The following is a 17,884-nucleotide window of genomic DNA, read 5'->3' on the forward strand; positions in this document are numbered from 1 at the left end:
CAAGGTAAATGAGTGATAGGTAAGTGCATTAATATGCCCTGTGATGATTTACTTATTCCCATGGAGGAAGAGAACAAAGATCTACAGCCATGGCCATAGCTACTTCTATATCTGTATCTATGTCTATATATCTATATCTACATATTTATTGATCTAATATGTGTGTGCATACATACGCATCTCGAGAACTGTGCCAGGCACTCTGTGTGTGTTTGTGTGTATATATATACATATGTATGTGTGTGTGTGTGTGTATATATGTGTGTGTGTGTGTGTAATTTTCACAACAAAATTATGGAAGGTGAATTTTCCTGCATGTATTGATGTGGAAACTGAGACAAAGAAAGGCCACGTCACTTGCCCAAGGTTGCACGTTTAGTTAGAAAACAGCAGAGCAATCGAACACAGCTCAGCTGGACTATTAAGCAGGGGCCCCTCCGGCTGCATCCTTCCACATTCCTTTCTCTATCACCCAATGGCATTAGCCAAACCATCAAGCTGATTTGAGTTTTGAGAAATTCTCTTTGAAGGGAATTTTCAAACCTGATGTTTCTACAGAGACCTGTAGAAGGATCCTCACAACTGACTTATCAACCTGGATGGATAGTGTTTGCTACAATCCCAGTTGAGAGAAAAAAAAAAAAAACAGGTTATTTTATGTGCTGACTACATTTCTAAGAGATCTAATTAAAACAGGACAACAGCAGAACTCTGATTAAAGAATGCTGTATGAAAAGTGTGTCTACTTGAATGAATCAAGAATAGATAAAGGTAATAAAGATTTATTCCAGAGAGATGGGGGAGGGAAAGAGGGAGAGAGGAAGGGAGAGACAGAGAGAGAGACAGGGAGAGAGAAAGACAGAGACACACACAGAGAGAGGTGGAAACTGCTCACAGAAGAGGGTCTGGTGTTGGAGAGTTATTTGAAGCCATGGGTATCTGCCGGCAGATTCTATTAAAAGGTTTTGAGGGTTTAAAGAAATAGCACTACTTTTCCCTAAAGGTTAAAAGACCAGTAACAGTAAAGCAATTTCTACTTGGTAAAATAAAACTGCAAGATCCATTTCACACAAGACTCAGGGAAAGAAGAGTCTGGTTCATCCAAGAGTCATATTGGGTGTGGGTTGGAAATTGACGGCTCTTTCTGACCCCAACCAAGAGCATCTTTCCCTGGCTGAAGCAGGTTGGGGTAGACCAGCTACTACAGGAACAGCATTGCAGGGAGCCATGCTCGCCCAGCCCTGACCTACATGCCATACAAGACGATTCCTAAAATTCAACGAGCATTTACTGCTCAGCTCTTATTTTCCAGAGCTGGTGCTGGATGCTTTCAAATGCATAGTTTAAATTATGTAATCATATCAGCAACCCTGTCAAGTGAGCTGACTTTGATGGTGGAGGAAGAGCCAGGAGCCCAGGAATGTCGCTGTAGAAGCCGGAAATGCAAGGAAACGGATGCTTCCCTAGCCTCTGGAGGGAGTGTAGCCCACTGACACTGATCTCCACCAAGCAAGACTGATTTCATAATTCTGACCTCCAGATCGATAAGAGAATCCACGTGTGTTGTTGTAACCACCAAGTCTGTGGTCGTTTGTCACAACAGCCATCGGGAACTAGTATGAGTGTCTTAGCCAACAGTGCACAGCCGGGAAACAGAACAGGTTTTGAGCCCAGGTCTTTTGACTCCAAACATGGTACTGCTCCTATCACGACTTGCTGCTTCCTGCTGGGTGCTCTGTGCCACTCTCACTGACACCATTCAGATTCCTACAGAGCCTCTTCTCTGACACAGCGATTTCCAAACTTGACTCTGCGTCAGCTCTCCTGGGCCCTCTGTAATGAAATGCAGGGTCCCTGGACCCAAAGATTGAGAGGAGCCCTACAACTGTGTATTTTTAAATAGGGGAATCTGCTGCAGGTTCTACGATCCAATCTGGGAATCACTGCTCTAGAACTTTTTATTTCTAAAATGTATTTGATACACAGATTCATAGGGAGAAAATATAAAATCACCTCTTTATCTTCCTTTGAACACCTGAACACTTGAATGGAGGGCTGATTTTGGGGGAGGCTGCTATGTGGGAAGAATTTCTAGTTAACAACACACTTGCCTTCACACCACTCCTGGGATGGAGGGAGTGTGATACGTCTATTACTGATGGGAAACCAAGGCTCATTCAGGTGACTTGTGACAAAGACCTTCTTCTTGACCAAACTCTAGACAGGCTCCTCTGCGCCTGACTAGGACCCATCCTTGGGCATTGTCCTCAAGGGTCCAATTTCAGCAAGAATCCTGCTAAGTCAGTTTAGCCGGATCTCCTCTTCTCCGTATCTGATCACTCGCAATATGTGATTCCCTTCCTCCTCGCCACCCGCTCCCCAGGTAGTATCTGACCACTGACCTGTCTTCAGCAAGAATCCTGTTAGGCCAGTCAGCCAAAATTACCCGCTGATCCCCACCTCCCCCCACTCCTGGGCTATAAAATTCCTACTTTTCCTTGTTGTATTCAGAGAGGAGCCCAATCTCTCTCCCCTACTGTAAAACCCCACTGCAGTGGTCCCTACGGCTATCATGACTGTCCTAAATGCAGGACAGCCTCAGCATCGTGACAAGTGTCATTAATGAGTTTTCTTTAACACTTGCTGTATATGTGCTCAGTGGCTGCTGTGACAAAACACTACGCACTGGGTGGATGACAGCAACAAAACTTTACTGGCTCACAGTTTTGGAGGCTACGGGTCCTAAATCGAGGTGTCAGGAGAGCCGTACTCCTGATGAAACCTGCAAGGGAACAGGGTTGCGCCTTCTGGATGCTAGTAATCCTTAGTTTCCTTTGGCTTGTGGAGGCATCCCTCCACTCTCTGCCTCTGTTGTCACATAGTCATCTTTTTCCTGTGTGTCTCTGTGTCTCTTCACTTTTTATCAGGACACCAGTCATACTGGATTAAGAGCCCTCCTTATTCCAGTATGACCTCATCTTAATTTAACCAATTATATCAGCAACCACCCTATTTCCAAACAAAGTCATATGGAAGTACTGGTGGCTAGGAGTTCAATGTAGCTTTTGGGGGGGACACAATTCAACCCAGAACTCTTGCCAAAGCCATTTGGCTGGTAAATGGCAGCAGTGGGCTCAAATACAGATCTGGCTCTTTTCTCTTCACCCGCCTTGATGGAGTCTGCATATGAATAAGTGTGTGAACAAGTCTCATGGCTTTTCTGTGCCTTCCTAAGTCCTTCCAGGAGAGCTCTTGGCACTTGTAAGTCTCCCAGGTACTTTCCCTTGGGAGCTCTATTTTGCTCCACTGAGCACAAGTCAGAGGGAGCTCACATCTGCAGTTCTCTTCTCCACATCCCAAAAGGCTCAGACACTTTCTTTCCATTCCATGCTGTGTGCAATTGCTCCTCAAGGTGCAGAAGAGGGGCCCTTCTGTTGAAATGGATCGGATCCTACCTGGGAACTGTTATGTCTGTTGCTCTTTTGGATAATCTCTGCTGTAAATTAACTACTCCTATCCTAGGCCCATGTTTTTCTATTGGGTCGTTGGCATTTTTCTTATTAATTTGTAAAAGCTCTTTCTGTATTAACCTTTATCTATCATGGGAGTTGCAGATACTTCTACCAATCTCTCATTTGTCTTCTGACTTTGTTTTTTACTCTCTTGTCGTGCAAAAATCTTAAGTCTTCTGTGGTCCATGTGTATTCTTTCCTTCCTTTACAGTTTCCGGGCTTTCTGTCTTGCTTAGAAAGTTCTCTCAGACCCCTTGGTGACATTTATCTCAATATCTCATATTTTTTGTTGCCTTGAATTATTTTTACTGTTATGCTCAAAAAGAATATGTAAATGATTGGGGGTTTGGTGATTCCACTAACTGTATCAGTCGTGCCGAAGTCTGTTTAGTTCATCTGCGCACTCCTGCATAATTTCTGGGTTTCAGGGAAGTTGAAGTAAAATGTGTTTGGACAGAAGAGAAGGACAGTCATTCTTCTTCCCTTTTCTACTCGTATTTCCCTTTGGTAAAGCTTGAGATGCACTATTTGACAAATCTATCCAATTATATATGCATGCACATATACGTATGCATATATATGTCAGAGACTGCTATGTGTCCATCAAAACACATACTTATCCCACACCAGAAGGTGGGAGATAAACTCCATGAAGACTTTGGTGACTGCCACATTGGTGAAATTAGGTGAAAAAAGGTGTCTAACCACGTGGGGCGCGTCACAAGGTGTAAGGCACGCTACTGTACCTTGAGTTCCCTGCAAATAAAAGTTGGGCACAGTGCTCGGCGGGCCTCTGTGGATTTGGAAGGCAGCACACACCGCATTCGGGAAGACTATTCCAACAGTTTATCGATGACCAGGAAGGCTGCAAGTTTTGACTGGGGCCAAAAGCAAGAGGCCAAAAGCAACCTCTGCAATAGGATCAGACTACTGTAAAGGCTGCTCTGACATGGAGCTGTACAACCAGGCAGAGCTTACGGGGTGTCAGGTCTACTGAGGCAGCCACAAATGCTGTGTGGAGGGTTTGGCAATTTCAGTAGAGGAACCACAGAGCAGACCTTTAGGTTTCTGGATCAAAACCATACTTTATCACAGAGGATTATACACTGATCAGAAAGAAGCTCCTAATCACGGGGCATCCAGTGACTATGTAATTGGAACTGCCCACCAAGAGCTGGGTGTTGTCAGGTCTACCGGGTCGGATTGGAACTGCCCACCAAGAGCTGGGTGTCGTCAGGTCTACCGGGTCGGAAGTTGGGCGTATACAGCAATAGTCCATCCCATGATGAAAATGTCCCATGCTAGATCAAGCCCAAGCAGACCTGCCAGGTGCAGGTAAGTGACATGAAAGGATGACCCCGACCCTCTGTCACCTACCTCTGTTGCATCAGAACCTCCCCCACCACTCACACCTGTGGCCTCTTACAAAGCTCCTTATGACCAGTGATGGATTAGAAAAATCTCAGTCCTGGTTCTCGGATGGTCCAGCACAATTTGTTAGCGTGCTGACCGTGGTCTGCTGCCGTACTCTAGTCCCACTCAGGAGTGCGATGAAAGACAGTGGCAGGGAGAAATCTCAGTACACAGATGTCTGAGCACACGTAATCCTCAACTTTGGGTGGGGGCAGAAGTGGTCTGAGGGAAGAATACATACAGCGATGCATGGATTAACAGGTTGGTCAGAGACCTAAGAGGAACATAATTGGAAGACTGGAGATGAGGAAGTCCAGGAAAGAGGTGTGTGGATAGACCCCTACAGGAGGAAGTAAAAAAAGCATTGGTCCTATTGCTGGAGTCACCGTCACTCCCAGAAGACCTCTTGAGCAATTTTTTTAACCTCTCAAACCTACAACTCTTGGCTCTGCTGGACTAGCTGTCTTAGTTCCCAAGAGATGGATGTTTCTGCCAGGCAACACATGAAGGGTTCTACTGAGCCTAAAGTTATGGTTGCTGCCTGGTTATGCTGGACTCTGTATGCCAGTAGACCAGAAGGGGAAAAAAAAAAAAAGAGTTACTCTATTTGCATGGGTAAATGACATGAGGTCCTGAGGCTCCTACCTATAATGAGAACGTAGAGATAATAGTATGGAACACAGCAGATTCTCTGGAGGGCTTATTGTTGCTTCCATGCCCATTGGTAACTGAAAGGGCAATTCATCAGCCATGGAGCAACAAGGGCATCGTAATGAGGGGTTCAGGTACCTCAGTGAGTTACCTTATTGGGAAAGAAACTTACACTAGTAGAAGTACTGGCTAAGGTTGAGGACAATCTCAAATGAGTGGTAGAGGAGGGAGACGGGGAATATCCACGGCACAACTTTGCTAGTAAGTGACAGAACAAAGTAGACACAATGTGTGGCAAGAGTAGACCTGGGTGGTGCACGGGATGGACTGTAGCAGGTGCCCAGCTCATTTCCCCTTAGCTAAGAGGTCACCTGAAGCTCTATGGACAAATCTCATACATGCAAAACCTTCCTCCTCCAGCATACTCATCTCTGCCTGGGAGCTTTCTCTGGCTACAGGAGCTTGTTAGGCTCAAGATGACTGTAAATGTCAGGGAGTTAATGTTCCCCAGGAGCAACCACCTTGGGATGATGGGCAGGAGTCGATGGGGTGGGCTCTCAGAGGGTCTTCAGCAGGTGAGCCCCAGAAGCCATCAGTGGTAATCCACTCGATGATGCACTCTTAACTGCGTTTCCTCCATTCCCTGTCTCCCCTTCACGTCCCATCACTCTGCTTCCCAGGATCTCCTTCCGCATAATCCGTATGCACCAAATCCTCATCTTAGTGTATACTTTTGGGGGAATCTCAGCTAAGACTCTTAGTCAATGGACAATAAATGCTAGTTCTTCTTCTATACATGTTAGAAGCATTTATACTAAGCTCATTTATGATGTAGAAAGAAAGACAAGTTTATTATATTTCAGATGCTACCAAGTTCCAAACCACAATGAGTATCAGAGAGGCTAAAAGAACAGAGAAGAATGCAAATTTGGAAGCAAATGAGATGAGATTTAATATAGATAAACGTAAGATAATGTACCTGGGAAAAGTCTCAATCAGCATTAATTTAAAGTGGGAGCCTGCAATCTGTGAAATAATCATACTGCCAAAAAGCTGAGGATAATAATGTATAATAAATTATAAATTGAGCAATGTGCTGCTTATTAGAAAAACCAAGTCCACCATCTTGCAGGTTGGAGATAAAATATGATCAGATGTAGTCATGTCATTCCAGGACCCTTCCTGGGACAGAGCTAGAAATCAAGGGTGGGTTGGTCAAGGTAGAGTGGGGAAGCAAAGTTAGGAATGAGACATGGGATTCAGCTGAGTCTGTGGGGGTGTTCTGGATTTACGGGGTTGAGATCAAAAGCTGTGGAAGCAATCCAACATCAGACAGAGCACGGGGATTAAGACCAGAGATCAGCTGAAGGTCCTCAGCCAGGCAGGGGGTCAGGGCAGCAGAGACATGGCATCAGTGATAGAGATCTTGAAACTAAGGTTACTCTGACTTCACCTTTAAGACTTTAGTCACTGAGTGTCAGTATAGGGATGAATCCCCCAGAGATGCTGACCTTCCCCCACACAGCCTCATGTCAGTTGAGATTCCATTTGGCTGCAAGTAAGGGAAAGCTGGACACAGTGGTTTATATAAGTATATACCCTGTTTTTTTCATGAACTGGCATGTGTGGAGGTTGTATATTGCTGGCACCGGGAGGAAAACGCTGATGCCACATGCTTACTTCTTTTTCGTTAGATGAAAAAGCACGTGCTGAGTAGAAGCAATCACATGAACAAACGCACAGAAACGTGTAAGAGAACGATATGGGTAGCAATCACATTTCACCACCTACCCAATACACCCTGTCCCTTTCTTCCTTCATAATCAAAGCCTAGTTTGGCTTGGAAGCAACATGATCATCTGTAGAGAAACACTTGCTTTCCTCAGCATCCACTGATCTATGAAAATTAATCAAACATCTTCCCTCTGATAATATTTTTTTCCTTATGAAACACATCACTGTTTCCCCTTACCCTTTCTTTCTGGCTTGAACAAGCGTGTGGTGCCTAACACTGAGGCAAGCCATCTTGTGTCCAAGATGAGCTCAAAGACCTCCATCCTTTAGGTTCTAACTCCAGCATCACCTTTTCAGACAGGCTTCCCTGACCACCTTCGCGTGGACTCTCATTCCATGCTTCTTTGTATCTCTTCCTTTGCTACTTCCTTCACTGAATTTATTTCAAGCGGAAAAAATTTATTTTTCAGTAATATGACCTCTATTAATATTTTTCTCTCTCCTGTTAAAATGTAAGCAGCTCCTTGAAGTCAGGGGCGGTGCTAGGCACAGAGTGGCAGCTAATAAATCACTGTTAGATATGCAAACTCAGGAAGGCAGGAGCTCTCATTTCCAAGCTCCTCCCTTTCCAGTTCAGCCCCCAGGACTGGCTGCCTCGTTTGGAAGCTGGACTTTGCGACCTGCCTTTGCCACAGCACAGCTGTGGGACCTTCAGTTTTCTATCCAATCAGTAAGGGCGGTGGGACCCAATCAACTCCGAGGTCCTTTTTAATCGAACAACTGATACGCTGGTCCCTAACATTTCTAGGTTTTTCTTCTGATTGTAGAGTTTTTAAGACATTTTTGATCACGACCTACCAGCAGTAATAAATTTTACATCACAACTGACCACGTTTACTCGGTCAGGAACTGTATTGCCTTATGTTTAAAAAGCACTAACTTGTTTACAAGACCTGTTAATGGTTTGTAATCTGAAGTTTGAAAAACTCAAGATATTTCTGTCCCATGCAATCCCCTATTAAACCATGTCTTACTTGGGAAAATATTTTTAGCAATGATATTATTAATAATACATGAGACAATATTCTTATATATTATTATATAATATATAGCATGAATTAGAAGATATAATAAAATGTAATAATAATAAGTTATAAATCTAACGTGTGTACAGCTCTTTGGAGCACACAGATTACCATCACACAGAGTAGCTCATTTATTTATTGTATCAACTCTCTAATGAGGGCGGACTCACTTTTCATATGAGAAAACTAGCTCAGAGGGCAAATAATATACCTAAGAACACTTTGCAAGCTAGTGCCAGAGCCAGGGCTCAAACCAGGATTTTAAACTCCTTGTTCAGACCTCTTTCTCTTCATTAAATGCCAATTAAGGATGCAGATACCTTAGATGAATCCCTTCTGTCACGCTGGCCATTGTCTCTCTCTGCCGTAGCATCCTCTCTGGCTCAGTTCATTTCATTGTAAGCTCCGGAAGTCAGGACAGGGACCCTGAAGGAATCAAGAAGCATGTTCAGGCTCGTCCCAGATGCCTGAAACCCTTCATCACAAAGATCTCAACCCAGGCTCTGCCACATATTTATTGCATGGCCTGTAGCAAGCTATTTGACTTCTCTGAGACTTAGTTTCCTCATCTGTACATGGGGGATGATTCCCATGGTTCTACCAACTTCAGGGGCTTGCTGTGAAAGTGCTTGTGGAGATCCTTAGGCAGTGTGAGCCTCTGGATCCTTTCAAGAATCTTCCCTCTGCCGGGGATGGCTGCCCTTCTGCTTGGCACAAACTAGACGTTACTTATACCTCATTCACACATCTCCTCTTGGGCACTCCTGTGTCTTATTCTAACTTACAGCTCTTTCCGTGTCCCATTAATATGTGCTTCCCGTACATCACATAGTGCTTAGATATAGTGGGTGCTCATTCATTCATTTCAAAGCAACATTCCTTGTACTCTACGTTCTAGACCTGGGCTACGTTCTGAGTAGTTATCCAATAGCAAGCTTAAATGCCCGGGAGGATATCAGTATTTTCATCATTTGCCAATTATGTGGGAGGAATCACAACACACACTCCACAAAGAAAGTGTTGCATAATGTTCTCCTAGTGGTTGATGGCTTTCAGTGGGACCCATATGGATCGTGGTATCCACAGCAAATGTTACTCATCCCTGTGCATGGTGGCATAAGGAATGATCTGTGGAACTACAAGCAGAATTTTGTAGTCAGGTGGCTGCAGACGGTGCGGTGCTCAGTGAGGTCATCATCGAGGGAGAGAGAAAGGGCCACCTGTTTTATCTATGTGCTGGTGAAGACTTTCCAAATGTAGAAAGTGTTACTCTGATACTGCTTCTCAATCAGCAGGGGTGCACGGGGCATGAAGGATTCTTCAGGAGATACTAAGTACTGCAGAAACAAGAGTGAGCGCTCTGAAGTCAGATGAAGCAAGTGGGACAGGGATAGGAGGTAAGGTCAAAGAAAGACCAGGGAGTCAGTGTGTGTGGACAGAACCAGCTGAAACCAGGGGTACAATGAACGGTTTCACTTAAATCACTGAATGTTCTGGAGCAGGGGTGGCAGGGGAGGGATGGAAACAGGGAGATCGCTGTCATCGGAGAAAGGGGTGGCTTGAAATAGGATCTGGCAGTGGAGGGGTTAGATCCAAGGTTATTTTTTGGAGGTAGAGACATCAAGATTTGGTGGTGGGTTGAACGGAGTTTGAGGGCCAGGGAGAACATGAGGGCATCTTCTAAGTGTTTGGTCTGAGCTGTTGAGTGGATGCTGATGCCATTTACGGAAACAGGAAAGACTAGAGGGAAACAGATTGTGAAAGAAAACAGAGTCCTCTTGGAATTTATGTTAAATTCGAGATGTGGGTCAGACATTTGCGTAGGCAGTGTGGAGCAGACAGGAGTGGTAAGGACCAGAGACAGAGTTTACTTCAGTCCACGGATGGTCTAAGAAGGCACCATGCAATAAGGAATGTTACATATGTCTTGCTATCCACCACCAGCATGCAAAGCCATGCTGCTGTGTCCCAGCGCTGCCGCTTAGCAGCCATGTGCCCTTGGGCACATTTCTTCACCCCTTTACATTCACAAAATAAGAATAATCATACATACCTCCTAGGGCAATTGTGGAAATTAAAAGGGATAATGTATATAATGTCGAGTGCAGTGCCTGGCCAGCTGGAAGCACTATATCAATAGTTGCTATTAGTGGGCTTCCCTGGTGGCGCAATGGTTAAGAATCTGTCTGCCAATGCAGGGGACACAGGTTCAAGCCCTGGTCCGGGAAGATCCCACGTGCCGTGGAGCAACTAAGCCCGTGTGCCATGACCACTGAGCCTGCGCTCTAGGGCCCATGAGCCACAACTACTGAGCCCATGTGCCACAACTACTGAAGCCCGTGTGCCTAGAGCCCATGCTCTGCAACGAGAAGCCACCACAATGAGAAGCCCATGCACCCCAACGAAGAGTAGCCCCTGCTCACCACAACTACAGAAAAGCCCAAGTGCAGCAACGAAGACCCAATGCAGCCAAAAATAAACAAATAAATAAAATAATGAAATAAATACATTTATTTTTAAAAAATAGTTGCTATTAGTAATATTAATACGAATCAGTTATCTATGAGTAAGATCAGCTGTCCTGAAATATTGTGCTTAAGGAAATTCAGTATTCAAACAGAATGAACTCAACTCTGCAGATAGGCAAGAGGTATTCGCGACTCTCCTCCCCCTTCCCCAGGGAATGTCAAAGATCTGACTTTATTTAAAGGTAGAGTAGGTTAAGAGGCCAGACACTTGCATAAAAACTTCCCTTTTTTCTCTTTTTCCCTCCACATAATTGCTGCAGAATACCTCTGTTGTCCTCATATTGTATTGCATACAGCCTTTCAAGGTCCTGGCTAAGGAGCCAGACTACTCGGTACCTAAAAGTTAAGCAAAATAAGATGTTTGAAAGCCAGAGAGGCTTGATCTCGGCTCCAGAAAGTACAAGATGGACAGAAATATTTGGGATTTGATGTAGAGACGCAAATCACATCTGAAATCTGAGATGAGACCCCCCGCTCCCCAAAAAAGACTTCATGAACCAGGAGAAGAGGCCAGACCTGGCTCCTTGGCAGAGGCTGGAGATATCCAGCCTGTGCCAGATGGGGGTCCTGTTTCCCCCAGGCTCTCCCCTTCCTCGGACTCTGTCAGCCAGACCTGCAATCATCTGTGTGCCTTCTTTAATTGCTTCAATTAGGAAATGTACTAAAAAGTCCAGAGAATAATAAACAAAAACTCTCTGTCCAGATATTTGCATCATAAATTATTCAACAGTAAAAGAAATGAAACATAAAATGGAAGTCCCTTCACTCCATTCTCCTTCTCTCCTGACGAAATCACGATCTAAAAATTGTGCACATCTGATCAAACCATGTTTTGATCTTTGGACTATCCATACATAGCTCCACAAGCCAAACATATTTTTGTTTTGTGTATATTAAAGCACTTACATATATGTTTTCATGGTCATATGAATCTTTTTGTAATTTGCTTTTCTTATTCAACATTATGTTGATAAATATGCTTTGTTCATTGATTATAATTGCTGGGCATCTAATTTCACAATTAGACACAATTTCTATATTGATGTGTAGGTAGGTTCTTTTTTCACTCACTGTCTCAAACAATGCTGGCTTGACCACCCTGGGCATGACCAGCACACCTGCCGGCATCTCCCCAGGGCACTCTGACAGCAGACTTGCAGCGTAGAGGAGCCTGCCTCTCTTTGACGTTAGCAGATAGTACCTGACTGCTTTCCTAATGGGTTCCTTAATTTACATCACCGCCAGTGATTATGAAAATTCTTGCACCTCCACAGTCTACAACTATGAGTTTTTTACTAGCGTGCTGAGTGGGAAAGGTATCTCCTTGATGTTTTCATTTTATTTCTCTGATTGGTGGGATGCACCCTTTTCCAGATCCCCATTCATCAAAGTCTCCCTGGCTGGGTTTTTATTGCCTGTAGCCAAATGTCAGTCCTAAGGAAGGGAGGCATTTTTGACCAGCGTTAACTGACTTCCCAGGAAACCCCTGAAGCTCAAGTGGGAGAGGGGGAGCTTCAAAGGACAAACGTCATCAGCTTGACGATTTTGCCCAGGGATCTAAGGAATCTTCTAATTTAATTTAATGCCCCATTGTCCAAGATCAAACCTAACAAAACTATATTCTCCAAAGTTGGATCTGTTCTACTTCTGACACGTGTCTCCTCCCCACTGCTTACCTCCGTGCGGCATGCTCGAGGAACTCTCTGAGCTCGGGCATCTTGCCCAAAACTTCTAAAGAGTCAGTCTGGACTTAAAAGAAACCTCTATGCAGCCCAATCCTGCGAATATTTATCAAGTGTCAACTATGTACAATTCACTGGTTTTTCCATCCAATACGACGTATTCCCTTCAAGGGCCAATTAACAAAGTGATTAAAGAAAGGAACAGATGTATCTGCCCACCTTTCTCTTTTGAGAAGCCTCAAGAAGTGGCAGTGTCTTCTCAGTTCCCCAGCCAGAGATGACCTTCAAGCCCCACCAACTGAGTCACCAGGAGAGGTCCCAGACCGTGCAGCCTTCTGTCCCAAACACCTGGCTGTATCCTTGCCCGGGATCACCCTCAGGTGCCATCCTGCCTCTGTCTGCACATCATCAGGAGAGCTCCCGCCGTTGACTTCGACCTCATTTGGACGTTAAAAAAACACAGATGGCCCTGTGGCTCCAGGCTCATTGCAGCATATTTCTCTGATAAGTGATTCTCATTATGGGCTCGTCAGACAATTGAGGAAACGAGAGGTGGCCCCACCCTTGTGCCTGTCAGGTCTGGTTATTAAAAAATGGAAACAAAAAACTAAAGAGAGGAAAATTTTTAAGCTAAGAGAGGTCTTGGGACCAGGAGGCAGGAGGTAGGAAGGAAGGAGCACTTCCAGGCAGTTAGTTAGGATGGCTCCAGGCCAGACTGGCCCTGCCTGCTCCAGGGAAGTTCTGTCTCTACTCAGGGCCCAAGGTCCCCCAAACCCAGGAGGAGCAGATACGAGCTTCCCATCTTTTGTTCCCCTTGACGTGATGCTCTGCCTTAGTGAACTTCCTCCGGTGAGCTCTGTCCTTGAGCCTTGGGACACTGCACGTACTACGGCACTGCTTTTGCTTTGGCTCTCATAGCTCATTGGGCTTCTCCATCTACCAGGGGACCCAATACAATCTAGAGGTTAGGAACATAGGCTGAAGACAGACCACGCAGGTTCAATCCCAGGTCCGCCACCTATTAGCCATTGCCTTGCACCGATGGCCTGACCCCTCCCGAGCTCAGTGTGCACTCAAGTGAAACAAAAAACAGCAGTAGCACTTGTTCTGCATGGCTCCCGTGAGGTTGCGATGAGATGCTGCACCCAGAGCCCTTTGCACGACGCCTGACTCCACACAAGCTCTCAAGCAATGTCGGCTCCATTAGGTCACAGCCGTGGTGGAGCCAGTTCCTTGCCGCGGGCTCATTGTTTAACCATCGTGGTTGAGCAGTAAGCTCCACGAGAGCAGAGACACTGCTCAGAGGGTGCCAACACCTCGCCCATGAAGATGCTTAACAAACTGGTCCTGAACGTGTAAGTACATTGAGGAAAACCGGCCCTGAGAACCGCAGGCAACGTCATGTCGGAAGATGGAGAAACGAGTAACCAGTGGTTCTCAGAGGATGACATGGTGGGGACAGGAGTCATATATAGTTTAAAAAAACATATTAAAAATCACAAAAGAAACTAATACCAAAATAGCTCTAAAATTCCAAAATGATTTTCACTTAGTTAATTTAATAACCCCACCATCAAAGGGACTTAGTTATTATCACCATTAAAGTTTTATAGGAGAAACCTGTGATTGTCAGCGAGGTTAAGTAACTTTCCCAGGATCGCAGAGCTATTCCTTTAGCAGAGGTGGGACGTAAACTCGGTCCTTTGAACTTCAAACTTGTGCTGTCTTTCCAGTAAAACACCTGTTTACAGTTGGAAGAGCAAGGGCCACGCGTGGGCTAGGGGTGCATCTTGTTGCCATTTGAAAAAAAAGCCACACAGATATTAAAGCAAACTACTTCCCTTTTGGTCTTTCCTTTCATATTAGGCGGAGTTCAAAGTAAACCAGTTCTTGTAATCCTCCGATCATTTCTCGCCCTTGTGTATTGATCTGAGAAGTCTCTGGAGTACTTTGCTTCCCAAGGGTTCATCAATAAATGAAGAGGCTTTACCATCATCAGGTCACAAACAGAACAGGGAGTGCAGAGAAACTGGCAGGCAAAGGAGAGAATGTGTAGAGGACTGGGGGGCACTGGGTACACCTTTATCCCGATGGCCCCTGAAGAATTCCCAGCCAGTGACCCTGTTCCTTCTTCCCTCCTTCACACCTTTATGGGGTGTAACCACATGAAACGATGCTTCTTCGCTGTGGCAGAAGGAGTCTCAGTCCCATGGATGGGGGACACCAGGGCCTGAAGGTCCTGTCTGGGAGGTCCCTGCTTTGGGGAGCCCAGCACTGTCAGCTCCCAAGTCCATTGCTGAGCCCTGCTGGCCCCTAGACTTGGCTGCCTTCCCTCTTATACCGCTGTTCACTATTTCCCCAGTCCCCTCCTGCCCCCTCCGCTCTCTCCAGGTTGGTGGCAGAGCAGCAGGCCCCCACCGAACTTCCTGTCCCCTGCGGCATCCAAGGGCAGGGTCCTGGGCCCTCTGGTCCACAGGGTCTCACTTCCCAATGAGGAGGGGAGGGTGGGAGGTGAGAAGAGACCAGTGAGGGGAAGGATGAGTGCTCCAGAAGGTCGAACCCCGTGGCCTTGCTCTGGGGTGCTGACCCTGCTGGACGACAACTCCCTACCCTCTTCCTGTTAAATGTCTTGTTCTAGGCCTTCAGGCAAAATTGGGGCTCATTCATAAGGAAGGACCAGGAGCCCCAAACTCTACCACGTGCCAAGTGCTGTGCTGGGTGCCAAAACCAAGATTCACAGGATCCTCAGAAAGATGCAAAACCAGCTCTTCCTGTGCCCATTTTATGGATGAAAGGAAGAAGATGAGAGGCACACAGACGGCACAGCTAGTGGGTGGTGGCTGGCACTCAACTCCCAGCCAGCTGGGACCCCATCTCTTTCCAAGTGTCCATCCAATGCCCTCTTGTCCCACAGCTGGGGCCCCGTCACTAGGGGACCACTTTTCTTGAGGGCAGGTGCGGGGGCTCTTTCCCCACACTGGTACACAGCATCCCATGCCTTTGTGTTGGAGCCTGGCTGAGGGGCTGTAGGGCACGAGAAGCCCAGCAGGACCCCGAGCTGTTAGTAGACTTGACTGCTTTGCTGTCTGCTCTTCAGAGCAGCTGGCTGTTAGGGAGCAGTGCTTAGACGAGGCTGCAGTTGGTAACGTGGGCTAGTTGGTTTGCATTTGTTTTTAGACCTCGTTTCCCCGATGTTGGTAATTAGCACTTGGAAGTGTATCTGTGCTGATGGAATTGCCCGCCCGTAACGTTCCCTGGCTTCTCCAAGCAAAAAAGGGCTTCACCCACCCTTCCTGAGCCTGTGCATGTGAGGAAATAGGAATACCAAAGCGTAAGTCAATCTAGGGTGGACCTGAGATGAACTGGACTTTCACCTACTGGCAAATGCTTCGTGCAACTTACTCCTGACCTGATGGTGTGCCCCATGAAGCCACTCGGCACAAGTTCTGGGTTCCAGTGCAGGCTCAGCCTCTTCCTAACGCTGTGCCCTTGGCGTGAGGCCTAACTTTTCTGAGTTCTAGTTTCCTCATCTGTAAAATGGCAATAATTACAGATTAGAGATAATAGATGCAAAACACCTGACACAGAGTAGGCTATCATTATTACTATTATTATTTTATCCTGGTGTCACAGTCATGGTTCTCCAGAGAATCCAAACCAACAGGATGGATATAAATATAGACACACACACACACACACACACACACACACACACACACACACACACACACAGATTTATTCTAAGAAACTGGCAAGATCTGCATTCAGCAAACTGAAGACCCAGAAAAGCTGATGATGTAATTTCAGTCTGAAGGCCAGTAAGCTCGGGCTCCAAGAAGAGCCAAGGTCTTTTCTGGCCTCCAGACGTTCAGTTCAAGTCTGAAGGCCAGGGAAGACTAATGTCCCAGGTCAAGCAGTCAGGCAGGAGGAGTTTCCTCTTCCTTGCTGGAGGAGGCTCAGTCTTTTTGTTCTATTCAGGCCTTCAACTGATTGGATGTGGCCCACCCACATGAGGGAGGGCAATCTGCTTTACTCAGTTCACCGATTCAGATGCTAATCTCATCGAAAAACACCCACCCAGAAACTCCCAGAATAGCATTTGAACAAATATTTGGGTATCTTGTTGCCCAGTCAAACTAATACAAAATCAACCACTGCACTTGGTACAGCCCCATTACTTAGCAGTGAGCCCAGATAGGAGAAACTGAGGACTGGCTTTCAGCCTGGCTTCCAGGCTCTAGAAGGACAGCCGCTGAGAGGAGACAGAGGTAGCCTCAGCTGGGAGAGGCAGGTGACTCCAGAGGCCCAGAGGAGGCACTGGGCACCACTGGGACCAGAAGAAGGCAGCCTGTCAATGAAGAGACTCGGGTGCTGGCTGTTGGGAGTGAAAGGAACCAATGTGCTTGAGGGTTCTGACCTAAGGCGATATGAGCATGAGAGCACTGAGTGTATCTGCTGCAGATGCGCAGACCAGGAAAGCTCCTTGGAGGAGGTGACACTGAAAGATGAGGAGGAGCAGAGGTGAGTCTAACAGGCAGAGGAAGCCAGGCATGTAAAAGCCAGCAGGTGGAGAGGACTGGGTTCTCCAGAAACTGAAAGAGTCGTGGAGAGTGGTGGATTGCGAAGGGGTCTTGGTGAAGTCTGCTTTCGCCTTCTTGTTTTATAAAAGGGAGGGGGAAAGGAAGAGGGAGGCTCAGAGACACTGAGTAACTTGCCCAGGTTCACACAGCCAGCAAGGTCACAGACCTCAGTGCTGACTGCATGAACAGTGTGGGGTGGGGGGTGCGGGATGCAGGTAAGACCATGCTGTCTGAGGGGTGTTGGGGGACTAGAAAGGCAACTCAGGGAGGTCAGCAGACCAGAAGGAGCAGGAACACCCTGACCCCCGTTCCTGCCACTCCTGACCCAGGGAGCCTCCGGTGCTTGCTGTGGTTCTTAGAGCAGAAAAGCCTCTCAAGTACAGGGATGTAACTGAACAGACACAGTTATAAATAAAGTGACAGATACCATAGCAACAGGGAAAGCAAAATGAAATACATCATCTTATTGTAAAGGGCAAAATCTATGCTATATATACAACAAGACAGCATCTCCTTCCTCTTTCTAGCTCTTTCCTACACAAACATTTCAGACTTCACAGGCAACAGGCCTGTCTGCTCAACTGAAGCAATTCTGATACAGGATTTATACATATCTTTGTACACATCTACTTGTGTGCCCAAGTGTTTAGTCATATAAAGTACATCCAGCTCTGTACATAGAGATATACATTAGATTGT

General features: G+C 46.2%; 1 protein-coding gene across 12 annotated transcripts in view; it reads right to left on the bottom strand.

Annotated features, from left to right (window-relative positions):
* KHDRBS3 (KH RNA binding domain containing, signal transduction associated 3) overlaps window positions 1–17,884 on the bottom strand; it is a 623,624-nt gene that overhangs the window by 236,872 nt on the left and 368,868 nt on the right. For 9 of the 12 annotated variants that reach the window (XM_079901866.1, XM_079901864.1, XM_079901863.1 and 6 more), the window contains one exon: window positions 8,716–8,821. The exons of 1 other annotated variant lie outside the window; for it this stretch is intronic. The gene's annotated coding sequence lies outside the window, so the exon portion shown is untranslated. Of the gene's footprint in view, window positions 1–8,715; window positions 8,822–16,007; window positions 16,136–17,884 lie in introns of those variants that run through there. 2 more of the 12 variants (XM_079901858.1, XM_079901861.1) reach the window with 2 other exon arrangements.

The sequence above is a fragment of the Stenella coeruleoalba genome (genome assembly GCF_951394435.1).
Source record: "Stenella coeruleoalba genome assembly, chromosome: 17".
Classification (NCBI taxonomy): domain Eukaryota; kingdom Metazoa; phylum Chordata; class Mammalia; order Artiodactyla; family Delphinidae; genus Stenella; species Stenella coeruleoalba.